Source organism: Brienomyrus brachyistius, chromosome 5 (genome assembly GCF_023856365.1).
Source record: "Brienomyrus brachyistius isolate T26 chromosome 5, BBRACH_0.4, whole genome shotgun sequence".
Lineage (NCBI taxonomy): Eukaryota > Metazoa > Chordata > Actinopteri > Osteoglossiformes > Mormyridae > Brienomyrus > Brienomyrus brachyistius.
Genome location: NC_064537.1, coordinates 6,509,829 through 6,534,767, shown reverse-complemented (window position 1 = coordinate 6,534,767; position 24,939 = coordinate 6,509,829). Strand labels below are relative to the sequence as shown.

General features: G+C 46.1%; 1 long non-coding RNA gene across 1 annotated transcript; it reads right to left on the bottom strand.

Moving 5' to 3' along the window:
- Nucleotides 1-18,511: 18,511 nt before the first annotated feature.
- Nucleotides 18,512-20,176, bottom strand: LOC125741998 (uncharacterized). Its single transcript, XR_007397971.1, has 3 exons — nt 20,001-20,176; nt 19,196-19,245; nt 18,512-19,096 (listed from the first exon to the last, which is right to left on the bottom strand). It is a non-coding gene; the product is annotated as an uncharacterized LOC125741998 (long non-coding RNA).
- Nucleotides 20,177-24,939: the final 4,763 nt, after the last annotated feature.

The following is a 24,939-nucleotide window of genomic DNA, read 5'->3' as shown; positions in this document are numbered from 1 at the left end:
GTCGCAGTCCGCAATACCTGCAACGGTTATTTACAGCCTACAAAGATATATAGCAAAATTGTAGTTCATCAGTAAAAATATATGAATTTTTATGGAAAGCCAATCACTAAGATCTGTAGAGAAGAGCACCAGAAAATCCAAAGTCCAGGTGGGCAAAACGTGTCACTTCACAGCTAAAGATTCTGACAGCTGTAATTACTGCAAAAATGATTCAACTAAGTACTGAATAAAGGGTCTGAACTGTATGAATTTGCATAAATTTCTAAAATCCCAGGCTTACATTTGGCAAGATCTGCAGATTTTTTAAAAAAGTGAAGGGTTCTGAGTACTTCCTTACTGCACTGCATCTGAGTATTTCAGCTCTGACGGCAAACAGAACAAGCACCAATGGGTACTTGCAAAGAATTCTGGCGACCTCATTTGGAGAAAATATTCTTGTGCTTTTTCACTTTTATGTACAGTAACTTAATATTTACATTTTACATTTACATTTACAGGATTTGGCAGACGCCCTTAGCCAGAGCGACTTACATAAGTGCTTTGAGACTCTGCAATGAATTTCCAATGCTAGCTCAATAAGTTGTTGACATTAATTTTAGGCGATTTTAATATCAAATGATACTTTGACCAATCATTTATAAGATGGATGGATACATATTTTTTGTTAAATGCAATATTATAGAATATACACATCATTACATTATAATTGTTTTATATATTTCAAGCCATAATAAACACCAGATATCATCAACCCAATTGGTGCGTCTGAATTTTCTGATCTTTGGTGACAAATTAATTATATAATTCAGTTATAAGTTCAAGTGCAGTTTATTTCTGCAGCACGTTTCAAACATCCAAGCTTGACACAAAAATTGAACAATGAGGATAATTAACCTTCTTATCCAACAAATTGGCACCAAATATCCCTATGCACGCATTTTCAGAAGTCATGGGACAGAAATCTAAGGTAATTTTTAATTTTGCATTTAAGGAATGTTGATATGCTTAGCTTATCTATGGTGCATTTACTTCTCTGTTAGTCAGTCTTGTGCTTCCTGTTCAGTCATTGTTTCCTGCCTATGTGTGTGATCCTACCTGTTCCCTGTAATAAACACCCCCACAGAGACAATAGCGGACCAGCAGCTTCCTCTGGGTGTCTGGGAGTCTGGCGCTAGTGGAAACGTGGTGAGCTCTTTTGGGCCGAGGGTCCGTCAGCCTTTTAGCTCTCCCTCTCCTCTGACGGCTCTTAACCAAAGGTTTTGCCAGCAGTGTGGTTTGTGGGATCACCGGAGAATTTGGGTAAATCAAACTTGGAAGGCGGGAGGGCAGCGGTAGAAGAGGTTGACTCGAGTGAAGGACGCTTGGTTGGCAGCAGATCAGCTGGTGGAGTCGTCTCCTTCACCTGCTGGTGCAAGGCAGGCAAAGCCTCTTATCTCCTATTTCACTCTGGAAGTGGAGGCTGAGGAGATCGCCATGTCAGTGCCTGCTTGGATATCCAGCCTCCGTTGTTCTCCTGCGACTCACCACCAACCAGATCATTCCCATCCAGGCAGTCCTGGTTTTGACAATGCAAGGGAGTGTAGAAGTGGACCCACTGGAGACTAAGGAGGCAGAAGATCCAAGCGGACCTCCACCTCCAGCCTGGTGCAACCTTTTGATGTGGCCAAATGGTTTGACTTTCCATGCAGAACCTCTGCCTCCCAGGTTGCTGTACGTTGAATCCCTGGTACATCAGCCTGTTCCATATCTGGTGCCAAATCATGTCAGCCACTTACTATCTGCAGTTGCCCTGCCTGTATTGAATTTCCCCATCATTCCATGGGTCCCTGCTTAAGCCCGTCGGGTTCAGTGAAGCCCATCCATTGAGGGATGCTGGAGCACTTCATCCTTCCAACATGCTGGATGACAGTGAGGTGTTCGTCATCCGGGGCCTGCTGGGCTCCCGCCGGCGGCGAGACAGACTGCGGTACCTGGTTGACTGGGAGGGCTAAGGTCCAGTGGAGAGGTCCTGGGTGTTGGCGGCAGACGTCCTTGAGCCCCTGCTCACAGCCCAGTTCCATCAGGACCACCTAGACAAGTCAGCACCATGACTTTGCAGCCAGCTCTGGAATGTTCCCTAGCCTCCAGGCGGCAGCTTTCAGGTGGAGGGGGATATGAGGAGGCGTTCTGTCATGCCTACTCCTCATGGGAATGCTGGCTCATCAGTGGCAAGTGGAGTCGCCTTCTCCGCCCCTTTAAATCCCAACCATAACTCGAGTTCCCTGTGAGGCGACCCAGATGCAGCTTACTGAGTGTGCTGACTCTGCCTCCTGTCTAGCCATGAACCTTCCTGCCTGCACAGTTCCTGTGCCTCTCTGACATCAATCCTGACCCCAATTCTGATCCTGCTCCCGCCTGACCTTGTTGGTCTCATGTCTTGCCATAGAACCACCTGGCTACTGTTACGATCCCGGATGAGCCCCCAATTTCTGTTACGATCCTCAGTCTAGGGATGAGGACCGTCAGAAAGGTAAAGGGAAAGGAGAGGGGAAAACGAGACAACCAGGGTATGGGAAAAGGGAACACGGGAAACACAGGGATCTTTTTTGTATTTTTTTATATTTATTCACAAAGACTTTCACAAACAATAGGGTGACAGACCTCGGGAGTGACACCGGCAAAACAATAAACAAAACAGCACTACCGAACACGTCCCAAACTAAACTAATTCTAAACAAAACGAAAAAAATGAGAAAAGAAATGACACAGACTAAGCCTAACTCCCTAACCAAAACACAGAATAAGCCACACGTACGCAAAACAAAATAGCAGTCACTCCCTACGTACTTAACAGAAACGAACATACAGAACACACCAAAGCCGAAACACAGTAACCAAAGGGGCGAGGCAAAGAGAGGAGTCAGGAGGAAGGCAAGAGATCGAAAACCAGAAAGCAGTCAAAACCGAAGGCAAAGGTACATAAGGACAAGGCAAGAGAAGAAAACCAGGAAACCAAAACTGTCATACACGAGTAATCCAAAAGAACGCAAGCAAACGAACAACAAAACCAACCAAGAGCAGAGCTCCCGCTACTCTCCCGCCATGGCCTTTTAAATCATAAATGCGGAAGTAGCGTATAGCTCGGAGCGTGGCCAGGTCCGGGAGGCGGAGTCGAAGGCAGCCGGACAACGATCAGGACAATCCCTCCCCAAATCTTACAGCACGTAACACTACCAAACCTTCTGTTCTGTGACCCCAACTCCAACTTTACTTGTTGATTTTGCTTCTGTTCGCTTGGATCCTGAAATAAAACCCTGTTTCCCCACATCCCCCATGCCTTGTGTGTCTTACACTACGCCAAATTAGGCTGGCTTTTGTATCTTTATAAGAAATGATTATTTTTCTAGCTATGAGGGCAACTGAAACCCAAAAACGGATGGTTTATACTGTAATCAAACAAGATGTAAAATAAATTGACATAAATTGATGTCAATGTCAAATAAATTGACATTAATCTGGCACCCTCAGATGGCAGAAATCTAACAGTACTTTCGTGAGCATAATTTGACTTTTCCACAGCAGGGTAGACTGAACTGCTGAATTCTAAAGAAAAATCTTTAAATTGTGGTTTTCTGTCCTTTGCTTAAAACTGGTTAAAATGAATACAACTGTGCTTTTTAAATAACCAGACATTCCCAGAAATGCTTTTGCCTTATATTGATGCCAGCTGTTGAATTATGGTGAACACAGGGTACAAGGGAACCTTCGGGACCAGAAATCATACCAGGGGACCAAAACTGATCAGGTGACTGGAACCAGGAACCAGGAACAGGCCAAATAATGAGTCTAAGATAAACTAGGGAGTAAGAGATACAGTTTTTGTCAAAACAGGAATTGAAAATCTGCTTGGATTAAAGGTAGGTTTGTAGTAGAAAGTGCATGGGGATGATATGCATTCCCATCCCCCGACATTCCCACAAACATCTAATCCATGCTCACCCTGTCCATGCATGCATCAATACCGTCCCCATGTCATCACTGCATGCATCAAAACCGTCCCCAAGTCGTCCCCACATGCATCAAAACCGTCCCCACGTCATCCCCGCATGCATCAAAACCATCCCCACGTCGTGCCCACATGCACCTAAACCACCCCCACGTTGTCTCCACATGCACCTAAACTGTCCCCACGTCGTCCCCGCATGCACCCAAATCGTCCCCACGTCATCCTCGCATGCACCTAAACCGTCCCCACGTCATCCCCACATGCACCTAAACCATCCCCAGACCATCCCCGCATGCACCTAAACCGTCCCCACGTCGTCCCCACATGCATTAAAACCGTCCCCACGTCATCCCCACATGCACCTAAACCATCCCCACGTTGTCCCCACATGCATTAAAACCGTCCCCACGTCATCCCCACATGCACCTAAACCGTCCCCACGTCGTCCCCACATGCACCTAAACCATCCCCACACCATCCCCGCATGCACCTAAACCGTCCCCACGTCGTCCCCACATGCACCTAAACCATCCCCACGTTGTCCCCACATGCATTAAAACCGTCCCCACGTCATCCCCACATGCACCTAAACCATCCCCACACCATCCCTGCATGCACCTAAACCATCCCCACGTCGTCTCCACATGCACCTAAACCATCCCCAGACCATCCCCGCATGCACCTAAACTGTCCCCACGTCGTCCCCACATGCATTAAAACCGTCCCCACGTCATCCCCACATGCACCTAAACCATCCCCATGTTGTCCCCACATGCATTAAAACCGTCCCCACGTCATCCCCACATGCACCTAAACCGTCCCCACGTCGTCCCCACATGCACCTAAACCATCCCCACGTTGTCCCCACATGCATTAAAACCGTCCCCACGTCATCCCCACATGCACCTAAACCATCCCCACACCATCCCCGCATGCACCTAAACCGTCCCCACGTCGTCCCCACATGCACCTAAACCATCCCCACGTTGTCCCCACATGCATTAAAACCGTCCCCACGTCATCCCCACATGCACCTAAACCATCCCCACACCATCCCCGCATGCACCTAAACCATCCCCACGTCGTCTCCACATGCACCTAAACCATCCCCACACCGTCCCCACATGCACCTAAACCATCCCCACACCATCCCCACATGCACCTAAACCATCCCCACACCATCCCCACATGCACCTAAACCATCCCCACACCATCCCCACATGCACCTATACCGTCCCCACGTCGTCCCCACATGCACCTAAACCATCCCCACGTCGTCTCCACATGCACCTAAACCATCCCCACATGCACCTAAACCATCCCCACATGCACCTAAACCATCCCCACACCATCCCCACATGCACCTAAACCATCCCCACACCATCCCCACATGCACCTAAACCATCCCCACATGCACCTAAACCATCCCCACACCATCCCCACATGCACCTAAACCATCCCCACGTCGTCTCCACATGCACCTAAACCATCCCCACACCATCCCCGCATGCACCTAAACCGTCCCCACGTCGTCCCCACATGCATTAAAACCGTCCCCACGTCATCCCCACATGCACCTAAACCATCCCTACGTTGTCCCCACATGCATTAAAACCGTCCCCACGTCATCCCCACATGCACCTAAACCGTCCCCACGTCGTCCCCACATGCACCTAAACCATCCCCACACCATCCCCGCATGCACCTAAACCGTCCCCACGTCGTCCCCACATGCACCTAAACCATCCCCACGTTGTCCCCACATGCATTAAAACCGTCCCCACGTCATCCCCACATGCACCTAAACCATCCCCACACCATCCCTGCATGCACCTAAACCATCCCCACGTCGTCTCCACATGCACCTAAACCATCCCCAGACCATCCCCGCATGCACCTAAACTGTCCCCACGTCGTCCCCACATGCATTAAAACCGTCCCCACGTCATCCCCACATGCACCTAAACCATCCCCACGTCGTCTCCACATGCACCTAAACCATCCCCACACCATCCCCACATGCACCTAAACCATCCCCACACCATCCCCACATGCACCTAAACCGTCCCCACGTCGTCCCCACATGCACCTAAACCATCCCCACGTCGTCTCCACATGCATTAAAACCATCCCTACGTCGTCCCCGCATGCACCCAAACCGTCCCCACGTTGTCCCCACATGCACCTAAACCATCCCCACACCATCCCCGCATGCACCTAAACCGTCCCCACGTCATCCCCACATGCATTAAAACCATCCCTACGTCGTCCCCGCATGCACCCAAACCATCCCCACGTCGTCCCCACATGCACCTAAACCATCCCCACACCATCCCCGCATGCACCTAAACCGTCCCCACGTCATCCCCACATGCACCTAAACCATCCCCACACCATCCCCGCATGCACCTAAAACATCCCCACGTCGTCCCCACATGCACCTAAACCATCCCCACACCATCCCCGCATGCACCTAAACCGTCCCCACGTCATCCCCACATGCACCTAAACCATCCCCACACCATCCCCGCATGCACCTAAACCGTCCCCACGTCATCCCCACATGCACCTAAACCGTGCCCCCGTCATCCCCACATGCACCTAAACCGTCCCCATGTCGTCCCCACATGCACCTAAACCTTTCCCACGTCATCCCCACATGCACCTAAACCGTCCCCATGTCGTCCCCACATGCACCTAAACCGTCCCTATGTGGTCCCCACATGCACCTAAACCATCCCCACACCATCCCCGCATGCACCCAAACTGTCCCCACGTCATCCCCGCATGCACCTAAACCATCCCCACGTCATCCCCACATGCACCTAAATCGTCCCTGTGTGGTCCCCACATGCACCTTAACCATCCCCACATCGTCCCTGCATGCACCAAAACCATCCCCATGTCGTCCCTGTCACGATCACGCCGGAGATACGCTGCGATCGTGCGGGCAAGCAGGCAAGCAGGAAGCAGGAATACGGGGCAAACGGGAGTTTAATACGAGGACAGGGACCGGGAAACAGCTCACGCTTACAAACATCAGGAACATCAATGACAGACCAAGGACTCGGGTAAGACACGGACTGAAATACACAGGACTGAGCAAATGAACTAGATACAGCTGGGTACAATCGGGATAAAACACGTGGGTAATCAGGGGGCGTGGCACACAGGAGGAGCCGACGAGCAGGGCATGACAGTCCCTGCATGCACCTAAACCATCCCAGAATGTGACATCCTTATTCTCTATGAGGAAGTAGTATTTGTACGGCTTCCCCACAGCCCCCATCACTGTGAGTCTTTGGCACAGTAGTACACAGCCGTGTCTTCAGCTTTCAGGCTGTTCATCTGTAAATACAGCTGGTTCTTGCTGTTGTCTCTGGAGATGATGAATCTGCTCTGAACAGACTGGGAATAATAAACTTCACTAGCGCTTGGGTGTATGAGAGCCAACCACTCCAGTCCCTTCCCAGGAGCCTGTCTGACCCAGCCCATCCAGTAGCTACTGAATGTGAACCCAGAGGCTGTACATGTCAGTCTGTGTGATTCTCCTGGTCTCTTCACCACTGGTTCAGACTCAGTCAATACAATCTCAGCCTTCACACCTGTAAATAAAGAGGTAGAGCAGACTTTTAGATGAGCACAAAGAAATATGCTGAGAGAAAGAGAGACAGAGAGGAGAGAGACAGGGACCTGAGAGAGCCAGTGCTGTGAGGGTGAGTAGGGCTGGTAGGAGCTTCATGGCTGCAGGACAGAGGGAGGAGCACTGAGGTAAAGTACACACTGAGTCCCAGTGACTGCTGCTCTCTGTCACACACTGACACTGGCTCCTTTAAAAGCTGTGGCAGATATGCACTGAATTCTCCAATAGAGGTGGGGGTGGAGCTAGAGTAGTCAAAATTTGTCACATGCAAAACAGATTAATTTTGTGTTATAATGTTATTTTACTAGCCGCAGGTTGATCACAACAAACACCATATTCCAACATAAGGATGTTCATATTCGAGGACAGGGGTCACCGACCTTTTTGAAGCTGAGAGCTACTTCATGGGTACTGAGCCATATGAAGGGCTCCCAGTTTTATACATCCATTCATCCATCCATTTTCCAAACCGCTTATCCTACTGGGTCGTGGGGGGTCCAGAGCCTACCCCAGAAGCAATGGGTACGAGGCAGGGAACAGCCCAGGATGGGGGGCCAGCCCATCTCAGGGCACACTCACACACCATTCCAATTTGATATGCTCTTCTTAAATATCAAGTTTGCTCAGTTTACCTTTAGTTATATATTATTATTAATGATTAATGATACTCATCTATGTGAAGACACTGATCACGTTTATGATATGAAACTTTATGTATAGTAAACACGTGTTAAATGCTTTTTTTTAGATATTGTCATTTTCAAATCTATATAAATGCAAATGTGATTAGAGAAGAATAGCAAGAGGATAAAATTAAAATTTAGATGCTGCTCACTGGTGAGTTGTGCTACTTATAGAAAAGGTCCGCAGGCAACTCATGTGGTCCTTGGGGGCGTCCTGGTGCCTGCGAGTACCATGTCGTTGACCCCTGATCTAGGATATAGATTAACGAAGGTATCATCAGATCTGCAACTGTACAGTTGTGACCAAAAGTTTCGAGACTGACACAAGTATTGGTTTTCACAAAGTTTGCTGCCTCAGTTTTTATAAACAATTTGCATATACTCCAGAAGGTTATGTAGAGTGATCAGATTAATTGCAATGAATTATAAAGTCCCTCTTTGCCATGAAAATGAACTTCCCAAAAAAATCCCAAAAAACCCATTTCCTCCGCAATTCAGCGCAGCAAGAAAAGTCCCTGCTGACATAATTTCAGTGATTCTCTTGTTAACACAAGCGAGAGTGTTTAGGAGGACGAGGTTGGAGACCATGCTGATTGGGTTATAATAGCAGACTGGATGCTTTAAAAGGAGGGTGGGGCTTGAAATCATTGTTCTTCCTCCGCTAACCACGGTTACCTTCAAGGAAACACATGCAGTACTCATTGCATTGCAGAAAAAAGGGCTCCACAGACAAGGAAATTGCTGCTAGTAAGATTGCACCTAAATCAACCATTTATCGGATCATCAAGAACTTCAGGAAGAGAGTTTCAGACCCTTTAGACTTGTGTTAGTTTGGGAAATAATAAGATATTTTGTAATATATTTCACAGTTTTATTATCAAACCCACTTGGAGTCTAAAGACAAGGAATATAATCTAAAACAAAGTATATATTTTGTGCACCTCACCGTTTCCCTGCATGTCATATAACCTCTGTCAGGTGTCCATTTTGATTTTTGCATCTTAAGTTAAGATAAGCATCCAGCTTAGCACCCAGGATTCTCTTTGCGGTTTGGACCTGCAGTCTTCTCCTTGGTTACTGTAGTGAAACTCACCATCACCATCTCACCTGTGTGTCTTACTGTCAGTGACCCCAGTCCCATCCTCACAGTAATCAGCGACAGCAAAATCCACCTCAGTCCAAAAAATGTCTTCATTGCTCATCTCCCCTGCCATTCCTACACTCCCTCCATCTGGTGAAGGATCTTAGCTTTACATTCCTTTCGCAGGCCCTTTGCTACAAACTGATGTAAATGAGGGTTCGTGTGCGCCTCTGTGGATTAGGATGCTGTACCTGTTATCAGAAGATCTTTGCATCAAATCTCGAAGTTGGCAGACTGACCTCACTGTTGGACTGATGGACACAGGGCCAGGTCTTGGTCCTGTGAGGCCCTTGGCCATGTGCCTCTTGGAAGGCCTCCTTGTCCCCATACAGGTACAGTACATGTATCATATAATGGGTTTGGATTCTACTCTACTACCAAGGCCTTATGTTTTAACTAGCTTGCTATGTTGTGGTTTGTCAGGGCTAGAAAGAACTAACCCTAATCCTAACCGTAATCCTAATCTGTGAAGTTAGCAAGTTAGCACTATTGGCCATTACTTATAAGTGAATCGAAGGCGGCAATTTTACTAAAGGCATGTTTTGGATTAATAATGAAATTATGGAAACACAATCTGAAAATGGTAACCATATCCACAGAGCTAGTTAGTAGTATTTGTACGGCTTCCCCACAGCCCCCATCACTGTGAGTCTCTGGCACAGTAGTACACAGCCGTGTCTTCAGCTTTCAGGCTGTTCATCTGTAAATACAGCTGGTTCCTGCCGTTGTCTCTGGAGATGGTGAATCTGCCCTGAACGGACTGGGAGTAGTAGATGGAGCTACCGCTCCAACTAATATAAGCGACCCACTCCAGTCCCTTTCCAGGAGCCTGTCTGATCCAATTCATGCCATAATCATTGAATGTGAAGCCAGAGGCTGTACATGTCAGTCTGTGTGATTCTCCTGGTCTCTTCACCACTGGTTCAGACTCAGTCAGTACAATCTCAGCCTTCACACCTGTAAATAAAGAGGTAGAGCAGACTTTTAGATGAGCACAAAGAAATATGCAGAGAGAAAGAGAGACAGAGAGGAGAGAGACAGGGACCTGAGAGAGCCAGTGCTGTGAGGGTGAGCAGGGCTGGTAGGAGCTTCATGGCTGCAGGACAGAGGGAGGAGCACTGAGGTAAAGTACACACTGAGTCCCAGTGACTGCTGCTCTCTGTCACACACTGACACTGGCTCCTTTAAAAGCTGTGGCAGGTTTGTACAGGATCCTCCTCTGGAGGAGGTACTGTAGAGAGTGGAGAAAATGGTCTCATAAAGAAAACTAATTATTGTTTTGTAAAGCATAAAATTAGAGAAATTAATTTATTATACATTTGAACTCTATTTTTGTGCAATGCAGTCTAGAAGTATTTTTTATTTTTGTTGTATAGAAATATATTGATTACATGACCAACTGGTTGTAACAGATTAAAATGCAGATTTTCATAGTTTAAGCTGATTTGTATTATTTATGCCTTATTCCCATAACCTCTGTGAGAGTCTCTGGACCTCTGTGACCCTGCACTCCACAGGCGTGGATGGATGGATTATGGATGGATGGATGGATGATCTTGAAAGCTACAGTAAATGTTCTAACTTTAAACATGCATCTACCAATTAGCAGTTGCTCTCACTGAGATTCTTAATTGCTCTCTGAGAAACTGAACAGGTCCAACCTACTTCAGAAACACTTATTTCCATTATAACAAACTGCCTTGAGGGACTGGCCCTGGAACAGATTAAGGAGCTCATGACAGACAGTCTGAACCCTCTGTCACAGAAGATCCAGCGAGGATGTCACATCCTTTGCGGTCTACACCACTCTGGTCCATCTGTACAATAAAAACTAGCATGCCATGCCATTACCTATAGGCTATGCATTTATTTATTTAAAAGATGGTTTTATAAAAATGATGTAAAATTCAGGAAGTCAATCAGTCTCTGGGGCAAGTGGGATTAAGGGCCCAACAGTGACATCATTCTGCCAAACACAGGATTTGATCTAGTTTCCCTCTGATCACTGGCACAGTCCAATCCCATAGAGCCACCCCACATTTAACACAACACAGACAGGAGGCAACACAGACAGGAGGCAAGCCAGTAAAGAGGAACTGACTGGTAAAATCATATATGCTGGTAGTTTTTAAATGATAGTTTTGTTTTTTAAAATGTCACGGGCAAGGCCAGTGGCGAAGGCAGGCATGGGGAAAACCAAAGGGGGCTGTATTAAATGAAATTACAGGCAGGACAAAAGGATAACGGACCACGAGGGGTCAAATCAGGGTAGGGAGGATCAGGAAAGGACACAGTGCACACTGGGGGAGCACAAGTAGGCAGTAACATAGATGACTGGACAGGGGAGTGTGAGACAGGGAGGCACTATATACATCACTGACGAGGGAGCAGATGAGAGGCATCTGGGGTGATCCACACGAGGGCTGTAACGAGAGGTAAGATTAAACAAGTAACAGGTGTGACTCATTAGAGCCACACAACAGAGAGAATTAGAGGAGAGGACTGCAGGGTGTAAAAAAAAACAAGAATTGGGTGTACAAGTTTTAATTTATTATGGATTTTCTGTAATCCACATAGGATCAAAATTATACATAGAGGCTCAAATATATACATACACCCCCTGTAATATTTGGTTAAATGTCCCTCAGCAAGTTGCTTTTTTTGATTAGATGCTTCTTTGTAGTCATCTACAACTTCTGGCGTAATTCTGGCTGGATATTTGACCACTCTTTCTTGACAGAATTTGAATAGTTCATTGAAATCATTTGGTTTCCTGCCATGGACCAGGCTTTTAAGCATAGTTCCTGAACTTTCAATAGGGTTCAGGTTGGGACTTTGGTAAGGCCATTGCAGAAGCTTAATGTTAGCCTAGTTTATCCATTCCAAAACCAATTTTGATGTGATTTTGGGATTATTGTCCTGTTGGAACACCCAATTATGTCCAAGTTTCAGCCGTATAGCTGTTGATTTGAAGTAAAGTTGAAGAATGTGGAGGTAGTTCACCTTCTTCATTACTCCATCCACTTTGTGCAATGCACCAGCAGCACTGGCATCCCCAGAGCTTGATGCTACCACCACCATGCTTAACAGCTGATACAGTGTTCTTAGGTTTGAAAGCCTCACCTTCACTCTTTCAAACATACCTCGTATCATTGTGGTTAACTAGCTCAATCTTTGTCTCGTCTGACAATAAAGCTTTTCTCCAAAAAGCATTTGGCTTGTCAATGTGGGCAGTTGCAAATTTCAGTCGAGCTTGAAGGTGTCAATTTTGAAGGAGGGGCTTCTTTCTGAGTCGGCACCCTCTCAGTCCATGGTGATTCGCTTCACAGTGACACTGGTTTTCCAGCAGTTTCTAGTTCATGGCGTGCTTGAGACTTGGTGGTTCCTGGGTTGTTCCTGAACACCCTAACCGATTTCCTTTCATCTGAGGGAGACAGTTTGGTTCTTCTTCCAGACCTGGGCAAAGGTGATACAGTACATCCGAATAACTTGTACTTACATACAACTGTTTGAACTGATGATCTTGCAATCTACGGTTGTTTAGAAACGGCTCCGAAACACTTTCCCAACTTGTGTAAATCTACAACTTCTTAGATCTTCACTGAGTTCCTTGGACGTTCCCATTGTTTTGAGTACTGGTCAATCCAATGAGTGCTGACAAACAAATCCTTTTTATGCAGGCAAAGAGAAACTAGTTAACTTTTCTTTAGCTAGTTAAAGAGAAGTTAATGTCGTAGTTCTTATGAACAGTCCGAAAATGCCGCTCCACATTTCCCTTCTTCGGAATAGCAACAGTAGACTGACAGATGAGGCAAATGCACTTTGAGTATGACACGGTGAAAAAAAACTCCTCCTCTCATTCCGTATGAAAGTGGCAGGTTTTTAGCTTCTTACTTGGTCCAGCTCCCCCATTCATTTTTATACCCTTTCTTAAGTTTAGTAGAAATAAATTGGAGGCGACTCGGTCGCTTGCTGGAGTTTGGCAGCAGCTGTCGCGGTTGAACGCGTCATTCATTTCTATACCATGCGATCTACCCACACTACCTTTGCGATCGAACAGAAGATCGCGATCGACGTATTGGGCACCCCTGCTCTAGACCCTTGAGATTTGGCCTGTGAACTTAGGGAGTGGATCTTCCATGGCTTCTTAGTTGGCGAAGTGCACACCCTTCGGAATGTAGGACCTGAGGATCTTGGAGGTGAGTGGAGCTGGTATAGTCGGAGGGTGCAGAAGGCATATAGCATTAAGAAGGCTTGGGGAAACTCAGCCCTGATAATGTCCAGTGATCGCTGCCTATATAAAGTGGCATTAACTCTGACTGCTGATTTATTTCTCCAGTAACACATTGACCACTAGATGGAGCCTAATAGTCATGCAATTTTCATAGCACAGCTTCACTGATTCAGTTGCCTTCGTTTCCGGATCTAGTTTTGTCAAAATTGTTATTTTACTACATCATCAGTAACAAATTCGCATTTACCTTTAGTTGCGCCATGGATAGAATCAACGGTATTTAATCTGTACAACTGTTAAAAGAGGCAGAATGCAGACCACGGAGAAGCAAAGAATATCGCCGCAAGTATTGCTACATTGTGAACTACAATAAATGTAATTATTGTAATATTAAAGCAGAGAAGCATGTGTATTTCAAATTAATATTTATGACCATAAATAGCTGTACAGCTTGGCATCTCTTCCTATTTATTACGTGTAAACCAGTCAATTATAAGATTATTCTGGCATTGCGTCATGATCCGTCTCCGTCAGCCCTGTCCTGTTACTTTTTGGCCAGCAGATGTCGCTAGCGCTACTTCACCCTGCCCCGACCTTCTCCCTCTCCGAACACAACCCGCCCCTCCCCCTCACTCACAAGTCCTGCATGCAGCGAGAACTTGGAGACAGACACAGTCACGAGGCAAGCTAGTGAAGAGGAGCTGATTGGCAAAATAATATATACGCCCATTTTTTCGTGTATATTTATGGCTGTTTGATAATAAATTATATTTTTATGAAAATGGTCCATTTTTGATCTATTTAGCAACCAAAATGTATTTTTATTTTTCACAAATTTAACTGCTGACAGAACACACAGTATGTTAATTATCTGATTCCAGCTGTAGTTGAGCCTCATTATTTAGTATTTATTTGGTGCATACAGTATCCATATTTATTTGTTGTGTATTTGATATAAACCGGTTGACATCTCAGAGGTATGCGTCGGGCCGTGCTCTCTCAGTGTTGGGGGATTCTGGGAAGATGCACCCCCATACTCACGGTGGGCAAAATGAAGTATGACATAGGCGATCAGGAGCTGGTGGCGATCAAGCTGGGCCTGGAGGAGTGGCAGCTTTGGCTAGAGGGGGCTGTCCATCCTTTTCAGGTCCTCGCCGATCATCGAAACCTGGACTATCTCAAGTCAGCGAAACACCTGAATTCCTGCCAGGCTCGATGGACCCTCTTCTTTACACACTGTCACTTCAAGGAGTGCTACATACCTGGGGCCAAGAACGTCAGGGCAGATGTTCTCCCTCGGAAATTCCATTCCCCTGCTGTGCACGAAGAGCCAGTTCTCATACTGCCTGAGTCCTGTTTCGTAGGTCCAGTGGTCTATGACCTGGGGGACGCCCCCTAGGCAGGAGCCCCCTATGACAGAGTGCTCACCAGGTTAATTGTACATGCCCACTGCCATTCACAGTGTGCCCTTGGTTTCCAGGCTCCGCTGGCGCCCTAAGACTCACCACCCAGCTTGGTCCTGTCCGTGGAGGCCTGCTTTCAGCAATGCAAGGGAGCGTGGAAGCGAGCCCACCGGCATGCTCCTCGGGGAGGGCGATATGGGGGGACGGGGGGCTGCTGTCGCACCCCCTCCTTGTGGGAATGCTGGTTCATTAGCAGCGAGTGGAGCCACTACGCCTTTAAATCCCCGTCGTACCTCGCAGTCAGTGTGACGTATTGCTGATCCAAAGGCAGCTGACTCTGTCTCCTGTCTAGCCATGAACCCTCCTGCCTGCCCAGTTCCCAAGCCCCGCCGATCCTCATCCCGATCCGATCCTGGTCCTGCTCCCGTCTGACCTTCCCGCTGTACCTTCCTCCTGTCTCCCGCCCTGCTTGTAGGACTGACCACCTGGCTGCTGAACCCTTCTGCTCTGTGACCCTGATTCTGACTTTTCTTGCTGGTTCTGACTTTGCTTGCTGGTTCTGACTTTGCTTGCTGATTCTGACTTTGCTTGCTGGTTCTGACTTTGCTTGCTGATTCTGACTTTGCTTGCTGGTTCTGACTTTGCTTGCTGATTCTGACTTTGCTTGCTGATTCTGACTTTGCTTGCTGGTTCTGACTTTGCTTGCTGATTCTGACTTTGCTTGCTGATTCTGACTTTGCTTGCTGATTCTGACTTTGCTTGTTGGTTCTGAGTTTGCTTGTTGGTTCTGAGTTTGCTTGTTGGTTCTGACTTTGCTTTCTGATTCTGACTTTGCTTGCTGGTTCTGACTTTGCTTGCTGATTCTGACTTTGCTTGCTGATTCTGATTTTGCCTGCTGGTTCTGCTCCTGTTTTCTTGTCTTCCGAAGCGAAACCCTGTGTCTCCGCATCTTAGGGTGGTAGTGTCTTGTCTGCCTGACATTATGCCTGATTAGGCTGGTTTTGTGTCTTTATAAGTTAAAACCTTGTATAAACAAGAGGATGGAGAAATTATTCTGTTTCTGGCTGTGAGGGCAACTGAAACCCAAGCACAGATGGTTTATATTGTATCTGGCGCCCTCAGATGGCAGAGATATAACAGTAACTTCGCGAGCATTTACCATTTCCACGGCTGGTTAGACCTACAGGTTTATTTATATATAAATTAGGCATTTTTGTGTTCCTTTGCTTAAAACTGGCTTAAATGAGTAAAACGGTTCCTTTTAAATAATTAGACATTCCTATCAGAAATGGTTTGAACTTATATTGATGCCAGCTGTTAGCTGTTGAGTTATGGTGAACATGGCATAAGGGGACTGAAACTGATCAGGTGATTGGCACCAGGAACCAGGAACAGGCCCAGGTAATGAGACTCCAATAAACTGGGGACTAAGAGATTCAGTTTTGAATCAAATCAGGAACCAAAAATCTGGCTGGAAGATTAAAGGTAGGTTTGTATTGCAGAGCTGCCCACCTTTAGTTTCATGCCCCACCATTCCCACATACAGCTAATCCATCCCTGTACCTCATCCCCCCATGCATGAAAACCTTCCCCACCCCATCCCTGCATGTACCAAAACCATCCCACCAGGTGATGTTGAGCTGAGAAGAAATAATTTAATAGAAGAAAAGCACTGATTGTTAATACCATAAATATAGGAATATGCATTTATGAGCAATTTCATTACCGTTACCATGGTGTTACCATACATAATATGTATATCACCAAGCCTACAGTAATACTGTAAAGATAATCTCCATTTTTACAATTCCTGTGATATTATCGCTTTCCTCATTCTCGTGTAGCTCTCTAGTTCGTAGCACATGGCAGCCAAACTCATCCTGCCCAGAACCAAACCAAACTCAGCTGAACTAGGAGCTAAACTCAGGGCTCATTTTATAGATCTTTGACTCGGCATTTCTGAGATATGTGACAGCGCCCATCCTCATCATCCGCAACCTGATAAATAATAATATGACATCCTTATTCTCTGTGAGGAAGTAGTATTTGTACGGCTTCCCCACAGCCCCCATCACTGTGAGTCTCTGGCACAGTAGTACACAGCCGTGTCTTCAGCTTTCAGGCTGTTCATCTGTAAATGCAGCTGGTTCCTGCCGTCGTCTCTGGAGATGGTGAATCTGCCCTGAACAGACTGGGAGTAGTAAGTGCTACTGCTCCAACTAATATAAGCGACCCACTCCAGTCCCTTCCCAGGAGCCTGTCTGACCCAGTGCATCCAGTAGCTACTGACTGTGAACCCAGACACTGTACATGTCAGTCTGTGTGATTCTCCTGGTCTCTTCACCACTGGTTCAGACTCAGTCAGTACAATCTGAGCCTTCACACCTGTAAATAAAGAGGTAGAGCAGACTTTTAGATGAGCAGAAAGAAAGATGCAGAGAGAAAGAGAGACAGAGAGGAGAGAGACAGGGACCTGAGAGAGCCAGTGCTGTGAGGGTGAGCAAGACTGGTAGGAGCTTCATGGCTGCAGGACAGAGGGAGGAGCACTGAGGTAAAGTACACACTGAGTCCCAGTGACTGCTGCTCTCTGTCACACACTGACACTGGCTCCTTTAAAAGCTGTGGCTGGTTTGTACAGGATCCTCCTCTGGGGGAGGTAGAGGGTGGAGAAAATGGTCTCAGGAAAAAAACCTAGTATAGAAACTATTAGTATAGAAATATATTGATTACATGACCGACTGGTGACAGATTAAAATGTAGATTTTCATAGTTTAAGCTGATTTGTATTATTTATGCCTTATACTCATAACCTCTGTGAGAGTCTCTGGACCTCTGTGACCCTGCACACCACAGGCGTGGATGGATGGATGAATGGATGGATGGATGATGGATGGATGATCTTGAAAGCTACAGTAAATGTTCTACCTTTAAACATGCATCTACCAATTAGTAGTTGCTCTCACTGAGAGTCTTAATTGCTCTCTGAGAAACTGAACAGGTCCAACCTACTTCAGAAACACTTATTTCCATTACAACAAACTGCCTTGAGGGACTGGCCCTGGAACAGATTAAGGAGCTCATGACAGACAGTCTGAACCCTCTGTCACAAAAGATCCAGTGAGGATGTCACATCCTTTGCAGTCTACAGAACTCTGGTCCATCTGTACAATAAAAACTAGCATGCCATGCCATTACTGTCATACCCGGCTCGTCCGCTCCTCGTGTGTGCCACGCCCCCTGATTACCCACGTGTATTTCCCTGATCGTCTCCAGCTTTGTCTAGTTACTTTGATTTAGTCCTGTGTATTTAAGTCCTGGTCTCCCCGGTTTCCCTGGTCCGTCATTGATGTCAGTCAGCGTCTGATGTTCCCTGCACCTCGTTTACCTTTAATAAACCCCCGTTTTCCCCGTGTCCCGCTTGCCTGCCTGCTCCTTACCCGCACGATCGCTGCTCGCTGCTGTTACCTCCGCGACCGATCGTGACAATTACCTATAGGCTATGCATTTATTTATTTAAAAGATGGTTTTATAAAAATGATGTAAAATTCAGGAAGTCAATCAGTCTCTGGAGCAAGTGGGATTAACGGCCCAACAGTGACATCATTCTGCCAAACACAGGATTTGATCTAGTGACCATCTGATGACTGGCACAGTCCAATCCCACAGAGCCACCCCACGCTTAACACTGTCACCCCATTCGGACTGATCACCAAGCTCCTGGTCACAGGACTCAGGGCCAGCAGCCCTGCTATGGGAGCCTTTCCTTCCACATACCCCAGAACATCCACAATAGCAGACAAACCCCTTTATCCCGGACCTCACACTCCGGAGCAGTGAGCAGCACCCCCATGACGGTGTGGCCAGACACGATGAGCAGGGCTACAGGGGGAGGTAAGGTGAGACGGGGGGGTGCCAAGATGACAGCATCTCTCTGAATGTCAGGCAGACCAAGGAGCTGCTCGTCGTCTTCGGGGCGGGGCGTACGCCATCAGCCCTGGCAGGGGGGGCTGTGGAGAGGGTCAGCAGCGGTAAATCCCCAGGAAGACCCACCAAAGCCTTTACTTCCTCAAATGTCTGAGGAAGGCCTGGATGTCACCAATACTCACAAACGTCTACAGGGGCTCATGGAGTCCATCTTCACAGGCTGCCTAACGTCCTGTCCAGCAAAAGGAGAAAAAATTGTGTTATTATCATTAAAAATATACATTTAATTTTTCTTTATTGTTCTCAGTATAATAACTATTATTATTATTATTGTTGTTTGAGAAAATGTTTATTTCTTCTGCACATAAACTTGTATTGAAATATAATATTCTCCATAGACCAATCTACCAATCACTGTTCACACATACAGTAGTGAACACGCTGCACTCTCAGAAAGGATACCAGTATATACCTTTACTTGTCACCAGGGCCGTACCCTCAATTGTATGCCAATTGTACCCTTGGGTGTAGGTTAATTTACCTTTTATGATATAGAAATGGACTCTGACGAACATTTCTTGTATCAATGGGGTAGATCAATGTTATTTGTACCTTAGGGAATCACTATCTGTACCTTAGAAGGTATACAATTGTAAAGTACAGCCCCCATGACAAGCAAATGAACAAACTGGTGCTTTTTTTCTAGGAGCGTATAACTACAGCAGGAGTCTCCAATTCCAGTCCTGGAGAGCTACTGTCCAGTAGGTTTATTTACCTGAGATCAGGTGAGGCTCATCAGAAACCAAGTAGGACAGAAAACCTACTGGACAGTAGCTCCAGGACCGGAGCTAGAGACCCCTGCTACAGGATGAGTCAACCGTGGATGTGAGTCGCGGGTGATCTGAGTCAACCGTGTTAAACTATTAAAGTATTAAACTAGTCAATTGATAAGGGACTTTAGACCATCTATCAAACCTGGACCCTTACCAATTATGTAAAGTCAAGGCCCATCTCATGCATTGGAATGAATGATCCGAAGATGGCTGGTTATCTGTAATGATAGGTTGTTGTTTGTATATGTTGTCAGCAGATGGCAGTATAAGATCTCAAAAAATAGAGAGATGAGTAAAAGACCAGTAAATTTAACGGGTTAGTGAGAGTGACAGCTAGTCTCGGTTAAGACCAACTATAATGTCTGGCGAGTCCAATGGCTGAGTGTGATATACGTTCGAAGACAACAGAAAAACTTCTCAAGACCGGAATATTACAGCCCTAATAATTTCTCGTCGTACTTGCCTAACAAACTAAATGGTCCAGCTGATATATTTCTGCATGTTACATATTATCCAGTAGATGGAGCCAAATAGCCATTGCGATGAAGTTTTCATAGAACAACTTCATCAAATTCAAATTACTTCGTTTCCAGATTTAGTCTCGCCAAAACTATTCGCGTTCGCGTTTAGCTGAGCCATCGACAGAATCTCACTGTTAAAAGAGGTAGAATGGATAGCACATGGAGGCAAAGAATATCGCCGCAAGCACTGCAATATTGTAAATTACAATACATGTAATTATTGTAATATTAAAGCAGAGAAGCGTGTGTATTTCAAATTCATATTTATGTCAATACATAGTTGTGCAGTTTGGCATATCTAGATCTTTATTTCATGTAAAAAAAGTGAATTATAAGATTATTTTAGCCATTGCCAGTTTGAGACCATATGTAACTGTAAATGTACACAGATACAATGACGGACTAACTTCTCTGGGGGCCCGAGGCTGACATAACACAAGCAGGACACGAGAACTTTCTCTGGGGGCCCGAGGCTGACATAACACAAGCAGGACACGAGAACTTTCTCTGGGGGCCCGAGGCTGACATAACACAAGCAGAACACGAGAACTTTCTCTGGGGGGCCGAGGCTGACATAACACAAGCAGGACACGAGAACTTTCTCTGGGGGGCCGAGGCTGACATAACACTAGCAGGACATGAGAACTTTCTCAGGGGCCCGAGGCTGACATAACACAAGCAGGACACGAGAACTTTCTCAGGGGCCCAAGGCTGACATAACACAAGCAGAACACGAGAACTTTCTCTGGGGGGCCGAGGCTGACATAACACAAGCAGGACACGAGAACTTTCTCTGGGGGCCCGAGGCTGACATAACACAAGCAGGACACGAGAACTTTCTCTGGGGGGCCGAGGCTGACATAACACAAGCAGGACACGAGAACTTTCTCTGGGGGCCCGAGGCTGACATAACACAAGCAGAACACGAGAACTTTCTCTGGGGGCCCGAGGCTGACATAACACAAGCAGGACACGAGAACTTTCTCTGGGGGCCCGAGGCTGACATAACACAAGCAGGACACGAGAACTTTCTCAGGGGGCCCGAGGCTGACATAACACAAGCAGGACACGAGAACTTTCTCTGGAACAGCAAGAGAAACTAGAGAGAACTGAAAATGATGCAAAGTCAGTAACCAACTAATCAGTGTGCGGGTGCCGGGGGTAAAGTGTGCTGGTAGGTGTGGGGGTGTTGATAAAATGTTCTGATTGAAGGTGTGGGGTGGGGCCTTGTTTTTTAAGGCACGGGCCTGATTTTGCTGGGAGGGGCCCCTGCTGCAGCCTATGCATGAATCCACTCCTGCACATATATCTGGGACGTAAGATATATGGAAATGCAATAAGATTTCTGTCTGCAAGCTGAAATCAAATCAACACAAACATTTTCCTGGAAAATCTGGCTCACTGCCAATTATATAAACATACTATAAGCACATGATGTACTCAGGAATTCAGAGAGATCTCACTCCTCACCTCTAGCTTTTCTTCCCCTCCTCCAATGAACAGCTTACCCATTATAACCAGTCTGAGTATTTTCAGCCACCCCTCCACTCAGAAAGAAAGCACACCTGTCAGTAATGATCCCAGGGGGGCTTTCTGTGCCCCCATAGGCAAATAACACTGAAAGTCACATGCAAATATAGAGCCTCCCATCGCTGTTGGGAGGGCAGTGACTTCAGTGCAAATCAGAAAGCAGACAGCTGGTCAGCTCCTCAGTACTAAACACACACACACACACACACACACAAGTTGAGTATCCTTATGGGGGCCGCTCATTTATTTCTGTGGGGAAAATGTTAACGCTAACTATGGCAACCTTAACCCTTACCCAACGTTAACCATAACAAGACAAGAGTTTTTGCATTTTTAGTTTTTTCATTGCAATAACGGATTTTTTTAATTGATTTAAAAAAACGGATATTCGTGGCGTTGTGGGGACATTGTGTCCCCATAAGGTAAGCTTTACCTGAGCACACACACACACAGCACAAGGTTTGGGGTCACTAAGAAATCTCCCACAGAATAGCCTTCATTCCCCAGAACAAGAACAGACTGATGAGTTCCAGAAGAAGGTTCTGTGTTTCTGGCCATTTTGAGTCTTTCCCCCTCTGGGGTCTGGAGGTAGGAAACACACTTTCACTGACTGGGGCACGGTCACACATTTCATTCAATTTCATAAACTTAATTCATGGCAAATTATTTCTTATATGTTTGATTTGGTATTAAGCTCATCTTAATCTTAGTGTACTTTTTAAATATGTCAGATTTATGTGAAGTTTGTAATTTGACATCAAAAGTATAGACATTGCACAATGCAGTTGGGAAGGCCTGCAGGAACATTAAAGTACTGTAATGAACCTAAAATAGCGTCAGAGGCTGTAAAGGGAGAATAGATCACAAGACTTCAGCTACAATTACAAAAATAATTTTATTCAGTACGATTCATGCAGTGACCCATCGGGTCGGGTCTGGGTTCACAAAGGGTTCGGCCTCGCTATCTCCCCGTAACAAACCACCCCTTTCCAAGCATGTGTTAACACACGTTTCCACACAGTAAATCTCGCACCGCACAACATCCCTATCAGGGTACGGCACACCAATAGCACTGCAATGCACAGTAATCCCCACACTTCGGGCACAGGCAAGCATTACGTGACCAATACCACCTCTATAGTCCCACCTCGACCCCTAGCGGCTACGCTGCTTACTTAAAACCCACAGAACACACATACAATAAGGACACGATTAAAACATAGCGCCTCCCGAGGATCAAGACTCTCCCCCGCGGAGGGAACGTTCACAAGACCCGTAATCTAGAGCGCACCCGGAAAGAGAATTCCACCCGCCGCTCCGTCTCTATGAGGATGCCGCTACTCACGTCTATCGAACACCCCGTACTAAGCAGTGGTCATGCACTCCTACCCGCCCTGTCCTGACTGTCCTCGCCCTGTCACAGCGGAACCTGACCCTACAGCCCGCTATCTGGCTTCACCGCCGGCATACGAGCGGCACCTCCCTCCCGGAACCGATGAGCGCGGCGCTAACAGGAAGTCTCCCCCGAGCGCGGCTCTCACTCCCTCTCTTAACCCCTCATCCCTCACAGACCAGGTGCAGCCACTTAATTAACTACTACCTTCCACACCCATCCCTCACCCCCCACACGCACACACATCATTGACAAAAGGTGAAAAGGTTTGTTTTGATCCCAAATATCTGATCACCGAGGTCTTGGCTATATGAAGATGACTAAATGGTGTAGTTGCAACATTCATCTGGATAATTAAATAAGAAAAACCAAACTCATGTCACTAGTTCTGGGCTCCTTTCTTTGAATATGTAGCAACTTTCATGTGTATGAAAGAGCCATTCACACCTGGCCACATACCCCCCCCCCTTTTATGGCACTAATGAGGATGTATCTGGATCGCGTTTTACCGCTGCGTTGTTCATCAAATTACCATGCGAGTGCGGTTTGAATACGCTGATATTTAGAATGTGAATAGTGATCTTCAGGTGAAAGCGGTACTACACGCCCCGCATGCAGGTAAAACATACTGTTGAAAGGTCACATGGTTTTACTTCTTTGCCGATTTAACAAAATTGTAAAAACTTTAATACTTCCGACAAGAGACGTTTTGAAAAGAAGACAGATTACGGATTTAATCAGCGTTTTTCATGTTTCTGCAATAACATTTCAGCGAGTTATGAACTGAAATACACGACTTTGCTGATGCTCTAGATACTCAAGTAATCTAAAGAAGGTCGGCTTTACTGCTTCTGTAATCAGCAGAACAGTTTTCAGTTGTCCTAACATAATTTCAAAAGAGATTTCTGTTGATCAAATTTGCCTTTTAAAATAATAAACTTGGATTAGCAAACATAACCTGCCATTGGGGCACCAGACTGACGGTTGCTGATATGGGCCTTTGTATACCAACGTAGATAATACACTCAAAATCAGCTACAATAGTCATTTACAACATTAACAACATCTACACTGTGTTTCTGATTAACATTATTTATTTTCATGGACCAAAAATAGCTTTTCATTTGGAAATAAGGACATTTCTAAGTGACCCCAAACTTTTGAACAGTAGTGTAGATATCGCTATATGCAGTACAGTGCAGGTTACTGGATTACAGGGCTGGTCTTTCCAGGAAGTCTGTCACACTGCATGCTGGTTGGTAGATAGTTTCAGAGACGCAGGTGTGGGGAGGGCAGAGGAAGCTGCACCCTGTGTTATTCTATTTCAGTACAGAATCAGCACCCACAATGCACCTGTGATTTACTAGGAAGAAATGCTCCAGTGACCTTTCTAGTGAGAAATGACTGCATTAAACACGAAAATGTATTTCACTAATTTTTCTAAGTACAATTTTTATTTTAAATGCAGAATACCTTTCAGTAAATTTGCTTTGATGAGCCATAGAATAATGTATGAGTACTTTCATTACACCCTAACCCTAACCCTTTCATTACACAGAAATTTAATCCAAGAGACAAAACACTTAATAAGTAAAAAAATTCTATTTTTAATGAAAATGGTAAAAGGTCCATTATAGTTCTTTTGATCA